This window comes from Anarrhichthys ocellatus, unplaced genomic scaffold, assembly GCF_004355925.1.
Source record: "Anarrhichthys ocellatus isolate YVR2014 unplaced genomic scaffold, GSC_Weel_1.0 scaffold8, whole genome shotgun sequence".
In the NCBI taxonomy this organism is placed as follows: domain Eukaryota; kingdom Metazoa; phylum Chordata; class Actinopteri; order Perciformes; family Anarhichadidae; genus Anarrhichthys; species Anarrhichthys ocellatus.
Genome location: NW_022280038.1, coordinates 1,883,335 through 1,898,171, shown reverse-complemented (window position 1 = coordinate 1,898,171; position 14,837 = coordinate 1,883,335). Strand labels below are relative to the sequence as shown.

Below are 14,837 nucleotides of genomic sequence, written 5' to 3'. Positions count from 1 at the left end.
CACACACACACACACACACACACACACACACACACACACACACACACTAAAAAAAACCTCATATCCTTTCCTCTTCCATTTCCCCTCCTCTCATGGCCATCCCTATATCACATTTCACATTAATCACATTTCACATTTGCATTCAATACAAGATTTGTTTCAAATCTGGTTATATTTACAACAGTTTGATAATATCATACGAAATGAAGATATACATAAACTCTTTAATTTATTTAAGAACTTACAAGTTAAATACTGCTCAATACAAATAAATTATATTCCATTCCATTATCCAAACCGCTTATCCTATTCAGGGTCGCGGGGCGCTGGAGCCAATCCCAGCTGACATTGGGCGAAGGCAGGGTACACCCTGGACAGGTTGCCAGTTTATCGCAGGGCACATATAGAGACAGACAAACATTCACGCTTACATTCACACCTACGGGCAATTTCAGATCTCCAAATAACCTAAGCTGCATGTCTTTGGACTGTGGGAGGAAGCCGGAGAACCCGGAGGGAACCCACGCTGCCACTACACCACCTTGCAGACCCAATAAATTATATTGATTGATATAAATATTTCCAAAGCATCTGAAAGTGTGCTTGGGTGGTGCAGGGTCGGAAAGCACTCACCTTCAACTCAATTGCCTGTGTTGAGTGGTGAGAAGCCAGTGAGGGATCATATCCGTTGCTGGTGCCTTTGGTGGAGGGGGGCCCTGAATGATTCAGGGGGCACAGAGCAGGACAGCGCCCTAGAGATTTAAGAAACGTAAGTCAGAACAAACATTTCCTCAAGATATTCTTTAAAGTAGGATAAGTAGCAGGTCTGCTCTTGTATATAGTGCTTCCTGGAAATAGCCACGGCCTCGCACTCTGCTTGCATATAATTAAGGAGGTAGAAATAAAAGCATTACGCCCGTTTTATACAGTTGACTGGTGACTGACACAGTCTCCACTCGGGGCTCACTGAAGGTGCTGAGATTGTTCATTTCGGCAAACCTGTATAACCTGATTCAGCTGATAGCAGCTCCCACATCCACCCTCGCAGCCATTTTCCCTTCCCGTACATGCTGAACTGGAAGTTATACAGACGGCGCTGGTATAACTTTTTTAAATCGTTATGGCTAAAGCAAATAAGTCTATTTCTCTAAATGACAAACTGTATATACAATATTCAATGTAAAGTTGGCATCACTTGCAGTAAATAGGCTTGATCCCTCTGGGAAAGAAAAACTAATTAAATATTGGATGCGAGACTGAATAACTTGTGAAAATAGAATATATTTTTTGCAGCAAAGACAAACAATAGGAGTAACGGAAAGAAAAAGGAAGGAAACAATGATGTAAAGAACAAGGGAAGAAAAAAACTGTGGGAGTTTGGGATGAAACAGAGCATTTCAGACGCTCATTTCTTCCTTTCACTCTCTCTCTCACACACACACACACACACTAACACACACAAACACACACCCTCATGCCTCTCCCCAGTCCGCCCCAAGGCTAACACTTGGGAAAGCGTCAGTCTGTCTGCTCATAACTATCTGTCACAGATAACGGTGGGGATAAACACACAGACACACACACGCACACACACACACACACACACACACACACGCGCACACACACACACACAAACTCACTCTCCCACGCTCACCCACAAACACGTCCCTGGACAGCTGGGCCACAGACAGACAAGACACTGCGTCTCCAGCGCCCGTATCAGATGAGCTTATGCATACACGATAAACACACATGCTCACAGCCATAACCACTCACGGTTATCTTGCAGGTCATGATAAACAGCTTCTTCAGACCTTCTGTAATATTTGGATACATTCATGTTAAAACGAAAAGAGAGTTTTGACAACAACAACATCAAAAAAGTCCTTCATCCGAAAGCAACACGGAGGAAAACTAAAGCAATGACCGACAACAGACAACAAATGATTCAGTCGAGATGACCACGAATGAGCAGAGCTAAGCCGCCAAGTTAAAAACGTGCAGCGTGTGTATGTATATCATTAAGTGAGACTACATGAAAGCCTATATTCATGGAGCAACAGAGTAAAGTGGCTGTGACAGCAAAGTGCCAATTAAGTTCATTTCACAGTTTGTCATGGCTTCGCTTGCTCTGCAACGGGCGGGGCGGCCGACCCGGAGGGACGCGTCAATACAAATTGGGTGCTGCTGTGTAGTGCGGATATAAAACATTATGCTCGGGCCTCCGCCTACACGAAACAGCCTCACATGAAGCTGGTGCACTGATGTTCTCCTGGCACACTCACACAAACACACACACGCACACCAATATCACTAAAATTCCATAAACCCCTTGCTCTAGAGTTTGTGTTAACTGCTCAAGTGCGTTTGCTTCCACCGGTTCTAATGTGCAATCTGTGCATTGAAAGACCAGAGAGGACATGCCGAAAAAAAAGTCCAAATATTGCATAAAAAGTTTTGGCTGAGGTGTAGAGGTTGCTGTAACTCAAAAAAACAAAATGACACGATGAATTAATTGTCATTCACATGAAATATTTGACTTTTATATTTCAATCATTTACATATATTTGAACACAAGTGGCATCGGATAAAACCAAAGATGCTTTAAAGATGACGCATTACAAGCTCCGCCAATTGTTTGAAATGGTATGCACTTCCTGGTATGCACTTCCTGGGTCCTTGATTGGAAGGGTTGTGAACATGGTGTGGATGAATGAGAGCAGATTGGGTAAAATTTGCATATTTATATGTATTTTCTTTTGCAAAAATGTGTTATTTACACAGTCAACAGCCGGATTTAAAATTATGCAAATTTGTTGGCCAGGACATATGCGAATGATAGTTGCCAGATCCAGCGAGAGTGTGTTGCTGAGACGAAGAAAGGTCTCGAACAAAGTTTAATTTTCTCTTAATAGTTCTCTCATAATCGTTTTTGGCTTTCACTTTCATGTCGCCCTTGGGATGAACCATGACAACTTTGGTAATGATCTGACTTTTCATCTAGTGCAATCATCAGGTCAAAATTTTGTTTTTCCAAAACTATTGCCATTCCCATCAGCCCCAGCTGCACTTTGTGTTTAGAGCTAATTGGCATTGTCTTAATCACTTTACCAAACCGGTGTCAGCGTTCAGCTCAAAGAAGGGCCTAGTTGTCTAATATTTGAGTGTATCATTTAACATATTCAGTGGTAATGGGATTGTAGAGCAAAGAGAAAGTAGCTGTTAAATATTTATGCTGAAAATGTGTCGTCCGTGTGAGTGTGGAGTGGACACCTCTCCAAAATCAAACGCTGTGTGCCAAAGTCCTGCAGTAATGCTGAACATCAATAAATATTTTTCCACTTAATCGTACAATATTACATTATCAATCCAGACAGTTATAAAGGCCGCGCAGCCAGTGCATCCGGTCGGTTTCTTCCAAGTTCACAAAGAGCCCGGGGATGAATGCTGTGCTCTGGACCAGAATAAACAAGCCAACGCATTTAGATTAAAACAAGAGACACTGATGAAGCAGTGGCTAAATGTTTCCATTTGACTGTAAGTTTGCAATTAAACAATTTTTAAACGGTTTTTATCATGTGTTATTGGTACTTTTTGGTAAATAATATGTAATGTAATATGACTACACCAATACAGAACACCAGATTCTTAGTTAATTGCATCAAATTCAAAGCGTGAAAACAATCCGCGGTATCTCTGTATCTTGAAATGGTATCTCATTTCGTGCTCCCGGCCTCCAGGAGACCACTTCGCTGGTCGTACAGAGTGCGGCTCTGTAGCAACTCATATTCAGCCAATGCAAACCCCAGCACCAGGGGTCTGATCCTGGGGGACTGTCCCAATGCGCTGCCGCATCAGCAAGCTTTCTGTAGCTGCCGTTACATGGGCTAGAATCTGCATCAGCTCCCGGTGCTGGTGTTTACTCTGGCTGAATTTGAGTTGCTACACAGCCGCCAACTGAAGGTCGGCCTCCCGGTCCTCCCAGGGAGGTTTTCGTACACGGACCGTGCAGCCACCGGTCAGTGGCACACACAGATTTTCTCTAAAAATCATAGACTGTATATAAGAAGTGTACGTAGTCATCGTGACACCACCCATCAGTGTGGACTGCCGTTTTGAAGCCTCGAGTTAGGCATTTTGGCCGTCGCCATCTTGACATTTTGCAATCATTTGAAGGAAGACATCATATTTGGACTTAGGAGGAGTGACGTAGAGATGCCGTATACGGCTCTGGTAGCGGCAGCGACCTGTCAATCACAGTAAGCCCGCCCTAAAGCATACTCTGCTTTATGGTCTATTTTTCTCTAAATGGATCATTGTTTACTAAATGAACATCATGCTGTATTGAAGAAGACTTGAAACTAGAGATTGAGACCATAAACTCATGTTTACAATGTTTACTGAACACTTTCGGTATTACAGTTGTATTATCACACAATTTTGTCTCAAGTTCTTTCTTGTGTGGATCTTTAGTCCAGCTATAGACTTCCACCGTATGTGTCTGGAGATATATCAGTATACAGCCCACAAATCCAAACGCGCATCACCTCGTCAAAGAGGGAGATACAGACACACCCATGTGAATAAGTGCTGCATTAAACCCGTTAAGTGCACCGTCAAAGCCAAAACCACAGAGAACGTCATTAATGCAGCCTCATCTGAAGTTGCGAAACAGGCATAAAGAACAAATATAGCTTCATAGAAGTGAAAAGCTAATTGGAAAAAGACATTGAAAAGTATCCAAGGGAAATAAAATAGAACCATTCCCGCAGTACAACACCTAATTATTGTGAATTACTACTCTATAAAATGTACCCCGACCGTTTTCTTCCCTCAGCAGTGAGGCTGGACGTGGACACAGACAGACTTCACAGAGATTAAATTGGCAGACTACTTTATCTCTGTGAACACACACACACACACACACACACACACACACACACACGCACGCATTCATGCATACACACATGCAGGGCACAGTGGGTAGCACTAAATCCTTGGCAATTTCTACTGTTTGGTGAGGGCTTTCAAAGTTCAAGGCAAGAGCAAAAGAGCATTGGAGGCAGGGCCCCGTTTATTCCAATGGAAGTTGCTCAGTGAAGGAAAAAAGAGTTAGACTTCCGAGAATAAAATCACCCAGATCATCCGGTGATCCTCCACATCCATGGGGCCCATAGAGCAAGCGCACTAGCGTTTCCTCACCTCCCAGCCCTTGGTTCAGCCCCTCGGGCTCTTTCACATGAATAAATGAAGGAAAATAATGCTGGATTTGACTATTAGTGCATTTTAGAACCAAATCTTTTTTTTTTTTTTCTTACTTTCCGCTTATTTACAGACGCTCCTTTCCCACATACTAAATATATGGGGAAAGTCTTTTTTTTAACCCAATGGTGTCACATGACAGACCAGGAAGTTGTAATTCCACCGTTCGGCCACGATGTAAGATTCGCTTCAAAGTATGGCACACTTCCCTTAGGGCTTGGGCTAGAGAGGCACGTGTCTTTATCCAGACTGGATGTAGGAAGGAAGGGACTAAGGAAGAGAGGAAGGAAAGAAGGGTACTAGGAAGGAAGGAGGGAGGGAAGTAAAGGGCACTGGTCAATGAACACCATCTGCCAGTGCTGGAACAGACCACTGAGCTATCTACAGATATTACACTGATACGAGACTGGCGCCTGTCAAGTGTGCGTGAGTGTGTTTTTTGTCAAAGACGGAGACAGACGAACACACACACACACACACACACACAAGTGGATACAATGACATGACAGCCTCTAAGAAAAGTTTAATTTAGACAGACTTATATAGAAAATTGAAAAAGGCCGCCTCATATGTAAATTAATGTAATTTCTAAATCCTAACAGCGAACACACATACACACACACACACACGAGAGCCTAGTAGAGATCAAAGAAAAGCACAGAGCCTCTCCCTCTGTCTCTTTCTATCTACATCAGTCTGTCTCTATCTCTCTCACACACACACACACACACACACACACACACACACACACACACACACGCACATCCATTCATCAGTAATCTCAATGATACCGGCAGCATGACTCCGGTGCTCAGGATTATTAAACTGCAGGCATTTGGGCAGCAGTTGTGAGTCAGCATTCTCAGGGACACGGATTGACATTTTGGACCAAAAATAAATCAAAGGCTGGCGGTTGTAATTGCTGGCAAAGTTGACCCCACTACGCAGCCTCACAATGCTGCCGGGCCCTCTCCCCGTCTTCGGGCCGCCTTTCTTTCCATTACTTTTTAACAGTTTCACCTTGTACAAAAACATTTTCATTATTAAAAAGGTCCGCATTGATTTTGACATCAAGCCAGTTGTCGCGATCTCCCTCTCTCTCGGTTTCAATTTGCATCATATGATGCTTTATTGGCATCAGACAGGGACTTGGAATTTGGGCAACAAATAAATACAATGATGTTATACACTGTGAGGGGTGGGCGAAAATGTTCACAATAAAATCTTTTCAGAGATTCGTTGCCTGGGTCCAGACCTTTGAATCCGCCCACTCCAGCGAGCCAGTTGGAAACAAAGTTGATGATACTGTCTGCTATCAGGCAGTCAAGGTGTCACAGATTTTTTCCACATGACCCTTGGTTCTCAGCCAAAATAGACACCGAAAGTGATCCGTTGAGGGCTGGCAGTAGCAGCGCCACAGCGACAATGCAATTGACGCCCCCCGCGTGCAAGATGCAGCAAGGTACCGGTAAAGGTAGGCTGTAGCCTGTACGTACGCAGTACAACTTGCTATCTGAATAGGTGTTATGACAAGTACATCTCCCGAAGTGTGTGCCAAAACCAAAACATGTGTGTGCGTGTTTATTATAATAACGACAGTATTGCAAAATCCATGTCTTGGCAGAACATGGCACCGCTGACGAAACCGGTATCCCGACCACTCTTACACCGGCATGACCTTAACTTTTTTCAAAGAAGCTGATATTTTGTAAGTAGTTGTTGATCTTTGGTGCTAATAAATTCAACAGAAGATGATTTTTTTTTTTTATTGGGGTTTCCAATAAAATAATAAGCATATTTGAAGGTGGGCCCCATGAGGTAATGAGGGTCTACAAACAGGATTCCCAATGCTGGCAATCATGACAAATATTGCAACTGAACAGTGAAATAAGATACAGTTGGACCAATCGTCATCATAAATCAGCGGTTTTCACGGCAGTCCGTCAGAGAAAATTAAACTTGAAGCTCTTGCAATTTGCTGCTCCGTATTTCAAATTGATTTCAATATGAAAATGACTCATAGAATTCACCAGATGTGAATTTCTCAGCTGGTGAATTGAATACCTAACAATCAAAGGACTTCATGACATGGATGCATGAACCATAGAGAAATGTTTTCCATGCAGACAAGTTCTGGTGCTAGACAAACTTTTATTGTCTTACGACTTACATCTTCTATTTGTCACTTTTGACACAGTCAGCCCTTTAATTCCACCCTCTATGCTAAGCGTAGCTAAGCTAAACACATCCTGTTGTGGAGATGAAACAGTTGCTCATCTTCTCATCTGGCTCGCAAAAGACAAACAAGCATATTTCCCAAAATGTCTGAACGTTCCTTTCAATTCCACTCCTTATCTGCGGTCACGTTGCAACGGAAAGTCAGACACACAGGCAGCAGCTGCTTTATCACCCAGCTCATCAGCATCGCGGTTGTAGGAATATAACAGGCCTATTATGCTGTTATCACTCAGCATGTGATTCCTCATAATGGTAATGTAACAATTAAAGGAGCAGTGTGGAGGATTTAGGGGGATCTTTTAGCAGCCATGGAATATAGTTTTCATAACTATGTCTTCATTAGAGTGTAATCCCCTGAAACTAAGACTGTGTTTTCCTCCTTAGCTCAGCTTTCCTTACACTCTTACAAAGTGCTTCGCAATAAAAGCAGAACGCATTTAAAACATTAAGAGAAGGACATAAACTAAAAGTCAAAAACTAAGCACATAAAAACACAGAGAGTATAACGAACTTAAATGTCAAAAAGCATACTTAAAAACAATTTTTTTAAAAAAGAGGGTTTTTAAAAGTGATTTAAAAGATGAGACAGCCCTGATGTCCTCGTCATTCCAAAGTCTTGGAGCCCTTACTGCAAAGGCTGTATCACCTTTTTTGTAAGAATCTGGACCTCGGTACAAGGAACAACGCATCCGAGGATCTCAGAGTGCGGGAGGGGACGTACGGCTAACAGAGGTCTGATAGATAACCTGGGGCGAGGCCTCTCGGGGCTTTGTACCGAACCAATAATATCTTGAAATCAACAAAAGAGAAGTGGACCCAACACCGATCCTTGGCCCCCCCCCCCCACAGCGAGCACCTATTGCAACTGACCTAGCATCAGCAATGCCAAGGCAGAACCACCTGTCTTTTAGTAAGGGCCTCAACCATTGCAGAGCAGTGTCAGCGATACCCTTGGCATCTAATACAGATGCGAAGCGTATGCGAAGCGTATGCGAAGCGTCGGGCTTTCAACTAACTCCAATGTAAACCCAGCCGCGTCTTTATTAGACAGAGAGCAACTGATGTAGTATTAAGAGCGGGCAAGTCCTCGTGGGGTGGGCTGGGAGGCCCTGGGAGGTCATACAAACAGACTTTGATCAACATTGATGGTTTTTATCGTAGTTTTGTGCGTAGATAAGGTAGATTACTTAAGTAACACCAGTTACATAAAAAAATAAAACACATTTTTAGGTAACAAACATACTTATTTTAACCTAAACCACGATCTCCTCTGAAACCTACCAAGTAGTACACCTACATTGGAAGTTTTTTGCAAAAAAGTCTGTATGTTTTAGCGCAAGGAAACTGTACATTTCCTGTGAACTTGAAAGTTTATTTTCAAAAGACACTATGCAAGCAGAAACTGACACGCCATCCCTGATACGTCCAAAACCGACGCTACAGAGGTAGCTGAAGTGTCATCGTTTGAAGCGTAGGGCCACTGACCAAGGCCACCATAGTTGCACACTACGGAAAGGGAGGGGTGAGCGGAGGGGTGAGCGGAGGGGTGTGATGTCAGGATAATTATTCCAGAGTGTTTTTCAGCAAAAGACCACAAACACAGAGGAGATGAAAGGACTCAGAGATAAAGGTCAGTGATCACAAACACACGGCCCACCTCCCTCCCACTCATCCTAACTGTCAAAGATGTGACGGGCCATGACACACCAGCACTGACAGTAATCACACTGACGTGAGGCAGAGGCAGGGTGGAATAAACAAAATACAGCTGGGCATCGCGCCAACGCACGCAAGCGTCTTTACACACCTACACAAAGAATCACAGAGGAAACGGCCTAATGAGGAAGGATGCTGCGTTGCGTTGGTATGTTGGCTTCTAATACGATCACTGCCCTCTACCATACACTGTTGTGCTACACGCTACATTATTTTAGACTTCCCATTCAGCCCCTTAAGGTAACAACTGTGCTCTCACTTCCCTCCACAGATCAGTTAAAGGCTTTGTTAAAGTGTCTTATTCTTAGCTTTTATCAAAAAACATTACAACTAATAACTTTGATAACTACGAGCCCTGCTCATAAGATACATGTCATCACGCTATTATTTAATCAGTGGGTTGCCGTTTCAGCAGCTGAATCATCCTGGAGCACCCTCAACATTAAATCATTCTTCAGCTCATTTTCTTTCACCCTTATATGAAGCCTTTATATCATCTTTTACATTATCATGACTGTGCATTCTTGTTCTGATGACCTGGCTCCCGCCGGTACAGAGCTGCAGCGCTTTTGGCAAACATAAGTCACTGGTCCCACATCAACTCAACACCTCTCCTTCTTATCACACTTTGTTTAGTGAGACTGATTCAGAGTCGCTCCTCGCAGAGCCCTGTGGGTCCAAAGCAGAAAGCTTAAAGTGATTTCTAAAAGAATTGCTTTCCATCTATTGAGCCGGTCACACTGCATTACAACATCCGTTAAAAAACTAATAGCATGTTTGACTGCTGCCCCAAATCTTCATGGTTTGGTATCGTTCATTTGCCGTGTTTCCATTTGATCGTCAAACGAATGTTAAGCAAACATCTGAAATGTCACAAAAAAACCCCAAACGTAACTAACAATTGTGTTTCCATCAACTGAATGAACTCAAGTGTCATTTGGTCAAAAGACGGCGCTGTACAATTCACATGGCTGTAATCCGGCAGTAAACAGAGTAGAAGGAGTAGAGGTTGCGAACCGGATACCAGTCCATCTAACCCCTGTACGATAGAAAAATGAAGAGAGGTCTTCCATAAATTTTAATTTGTTTCAATTGGGCAAGTTTTAATTGTTCGGCCACGTTTCATTTTGTCCGGAGACAAAAACGAGCATTCACACGTTAAGGGACCATCTGTGAAGATGCCGACAGCGGGAACAGCTGATCAGCCATGTGAGTTAAATGTTCGCTACGCCAGAATTTATTTGGCAAAGGCGTTTCTTTCCACAATCCATTTATCACATGAACCTGTTTTGACAAAGGCAAAAAAACACCTCAAGCGAGCGTAAAAACTTCTTGAGTTTTTTCGAAAAAGAAATACGTGAATGGAAACACGGCTAGTAGTGACTGAATCATTCAGTGGCAGTAGTTGTGCTCTATATGCCTAATTTACCGTCGAGTCTTGCTGGATTTGACGTGGTTGTAACTTATACAATAGTTTAGAAATGGGCTATACAACAAACGAAAAAATGAATCCCCATCAATAATCGAGCAACACATTCTTAAAGAATAAACGCATTCATTTGGTCATCTGGAGGTCAAAAGACATTTTAAAGTGAGTTTATTACTGTTACTGTTATCATTATTAGATGTCTAGGACACATTTTACCATTGTTTCAACAGCATTCTGTCAGGATCCCTGTCAGACCAGACACCTCCCATGGCCACACAGCTGCAGCCACTCCAGCCAATTACCTCCTGCAGGCTGACACACCAGACTCAGGTCCCACTAACGCTTCCCCTGGCACTATATAAACTCTGGTCCTGCAGTCTGGGGTTGTCAGGTCGTACCGTCTTTCACCCGCTTCAACGCCGTTGCATCTTCGGCCTCGAGCGCCTGCCTCCGGTGTCCGTCGGTTCGGGAATCCCCCGTGCCCTCCTTTGTGTTTACGGACTACTCACTGCCGCTCTGCCCTCCGTTGTGTTAACGGACTACACACCGCTGGTCTGCCCTCCGTTGTGTTAACGGACTACACACCGCCGCTCTGCCCTCTGTTGTGTTAACGGACTACTCACGCCGTCAAGCTGCCTACTCTCTGGTGTCGAGCCACGGGACATCACGCCATCAAGCTGCCAGCCCTCCGGTGTCGAGCCACGGGACTCACACCGTCGATCTGCCTACTCTCTGGTGTCGGACCACGGGCTCCACACCTTCCTGTCATCTTTATTCAGGCGAAATAAAACCTGTTTATACCAACTTCTGTCTCCTGTGGTCTTGCTATTGGGTCCTAACCGTGAAATCCCGTGACACATTCTGCTCGACTTGTTCATATGAGTCAGCCGTCACTCGATTTGTAACTGTTAGAATCCTACACTCTCTCGACTCATTTTGCATTGACTAATGCAGATGATAATGAACTGATACAAAACAAAGAAAATCCTCTTTCCCACCACAAATACTTGTGTACTACACTTAAGGCCTGTATCCCAGGAAGAAAGGGGTTCACTATTGTTAACACTTTTTTATCAATTTCTGGTTTTTTAAAAAGGGGCAGTCTACAAACCAATAGGTGACGTCACGATGACTACGTCCACTTCTCATATACAGTCTATGGTTACAACCTTTGTTATTTGCCTATCAATTATACAGTATGTATAGGGTTTCCTCCATATACATTTATTATATTAACTGTTACAGTACTTTTGGCAGCTCCATTGGTGTCCTCTTCAGCAACTGCTGTTGAGAATTTTTTTATGTTTATTGAACCACCCCCAAACGGTGAAATCAAATATTTGCCTTGTCTTCCTATTTATGATGCTAAGTGCATTTAATAGAAACTGCATACGACTTTCCTCCTAGTAATTCAGATCGATGGCACTCCTAAAACCCAAAGTACAGCAGAGTTCAGCAGTTCCTCGTATTATATAAGATCTGGTGGAATCCCATTTCAGTCGGCAGCAGCTGAACAGGCAACGACTGGTCGAAAAACTGCTATAAATATTTTAGTATGCCAAGAGACGTTTCATCGGTGTGAGGCTGCCACGCATGTTCGGCTACCTGACATCCTGCAGGTGCACACACACACGCACACACACACACACACACACACCCTATCGCTTTCTATCCCACGACTGCTGTCAAGACTTTCCTAAGAAGAAATACACATGAAACATGAAAGAAGCATTTTTATGTGACTTCTAATTGTTCGGTAATACTGCCTCAATGGGTGACAGGTCCAAACAAATAATTCAACCACTACTCAGAAGAAATATTCAAAGCGATTCTTTTAAATCCGTACTTAATATGCAAATCCTGACTTAGCTTCAAGCCGGCAAAGGTTTGGGCTCTTTCATTAGATGGATTATACTCTGCCTTAGTATTCCAATTCTAAAAACACTGTAGTTTATTTTGACTCAATCCCAAATACAAAGTCCTGCTGCCACAAATACTCATTACAGCACTAAATGTGAATTCATCCGCTGCTGAAAACAGTCCCCAACCAATGCAGTATTTCCTCCTGTTGGAGAAGCATTCGCTGAAGGGGACGGCTGTTTTAGGAAATTACTGAGCTTTTTCTTCTTCTTTTTTTAAAATTAGCTATAAATGTGAGGCGTTTTGAAATATTCACGTCTTCAGAGAAACCAGTTGGTTGGAGCTGAGAGCCACAGACGAGAAGGGAAGTCAGATAGTATTAAGAGACAGATTTGACACACTGTGGATTTTGAGTTGTGAATATATATAAATTCCTCTAAAGTAGGAGAAGGAAATCCTACAGTTTTCTGGTAAAGTAGAGAAGCTCTATATAAATGCAGGCAGTTAGCCATTAAGCAACAGCTCTCGACAGGCCGTGTGTTATTGTGATCCGCTTCGTGTCGGGCCGATAGCACCCCTTAGCTGTGATATAACCACGCTGGCGTGAAGTGAGCTATTGCTTTCAGAAAACGCTCATTAATAAGTATGGCAATATGAAAGTTATAGACACATTCCAATTTCAATGATTTTTTACTAATAAATAATAATGTTGACATTAAAATAGGCCCTCCTGGGCTGTCTGTCTGCACATTACGAGGAGGTTGCTATGGACGTGCAATGGCAGCTAGCATATATTCATTTCTTATTACAGGCTGGCGTTATATTGATTCGGCTATTCATTTACATTTTTTACGTGTTGCCATTTATTCTGCCAGGAAGATGACTGTGACTGCTTGTACTAGGCTTACTTTTAATTGTCAGGTGGAGGTGTAGTTGCTTGGCGTGGCGAGGAGGATGTTGCTTCCCTGTCCCTGAGTTTCGGTTGAACAATAGCTCTGGAGAAAGGTTCCACACCTGTGGCCACATAAGGCCATAATTTCTCTGGTGTCAAGACCCGTGTCTCAATGTAGCTCTCGATGGTGTTTAGCAGGTGGATATATTTCTAGATGGTCACTGCTCAATCCACTCCTCCATAGATGTTAACCTTAAATGTTTCCATTGATACTGAACGTGCAAAGGAATTAGACGTCATAGTAGTGGTATGTGGCTATTATGAACCAATCAGATTTCTTGATTTGATTTGTTTTAATATCACCATTTTACCCTTTTGATCATGTTTTCAATATGCTTTAAAACAGTCAGCAGTCATTTTAACTAGATATTGGAAATGTTTCTGTTGGTGGCTGCTGAAGAACTGACTGGTTGAAGGCACTCCACTTCTCTAATGCTTCCGATGGACACTTGAACGACAGAGACGGGAGCGAGCCGCAGTGCACCTGGAATGCAATGCAGCTGCATCCAGTAGACAGGAAGGGGTTAAGCATTAACACTGTCCAGTCAGAACCTAGAACCCGCCATGCTTTTATTAGTTTACTTAAAAATAAAACTTGTGAGTGAAAAATGAATATCAGAAGTCATAAAATTAAATGAAAGTCTTTAAAATAATGTTACATTAAAAGTTTTCACATGACAGAACAATGATTGGAATTTAAAAAAAAGTTAATTTAGTTGTAATGAACAGAAATGTGTTTGGCTTTGATGGTCGTGGTTATCGTCATTGCGTGCCGAGTCTAGTCTCAGTGCCCTATAGAAATAGAATGAGTTAGCCCGTCACAGTTCTTTGTGATGGCAACTGTATACATAAACCAACCATCCTGCTATGTCGATTTTAATGGGAACGTCCTTTCTACTCTTGTTCTATTTCTATGGCCATGTCAATCTCAATCACACTACAGGCTGAATAATGGAATGCGTGATGTTTTGTTGGAAACCACAAATGGTACAAAAGGGTACAAATGATCAAAACGTAACGCAGGACGTCGCCTGCGAGCTCCATATATGGGGATGAGATGGATGAGTTAAAACAACAGTAACCAGCTAATTGTGCCCAACTGAAAGTGTGGAGTGAAACATCAGAGCATATTAAAAATGAAGACTATTGTAGCATCAAGATACTAGCGAAGGGATCTGGTCCCCTTGTGTGAGATCAGAAGGAAGGAGGAGGAGAGAGGACGAGCGAGGAGGGGGACGATGAGGACCGCCTTCATCTCCTTCCTCCTCTGGAGGTTTGAACGCTGGGATGTGGAAACGGCCGGTCTGACCAAACTGCAAGAGAGACATAGACACAGAGAGAGAGAGAGAGAGAGAGAGAGAGAGAGAGAGAGAGAGAGAG

General features: G+C 43.0%; 1 protein-coding gene across 1 annotated transcript in view; it reads right to left on the bottom strand.

Annotated features, from left to right (window-relative positions):
• The window catches only part of dok4 (docking protein 4), a 55,265-nt gene that overhangs the window by 35,394 nt on the left and 5,034 nt on the right, over positions 1-14,837 (bottom strand). Inside the window, exon 2 of the mRNA XM_031848242.1 lies at positions 634-752. The gene's annotated coding sequence lies outside the window, so the exon portion shown is untranslated. The remainder of the gene's footprint in view (positions 1-633; positions 753-14,837) is intronic.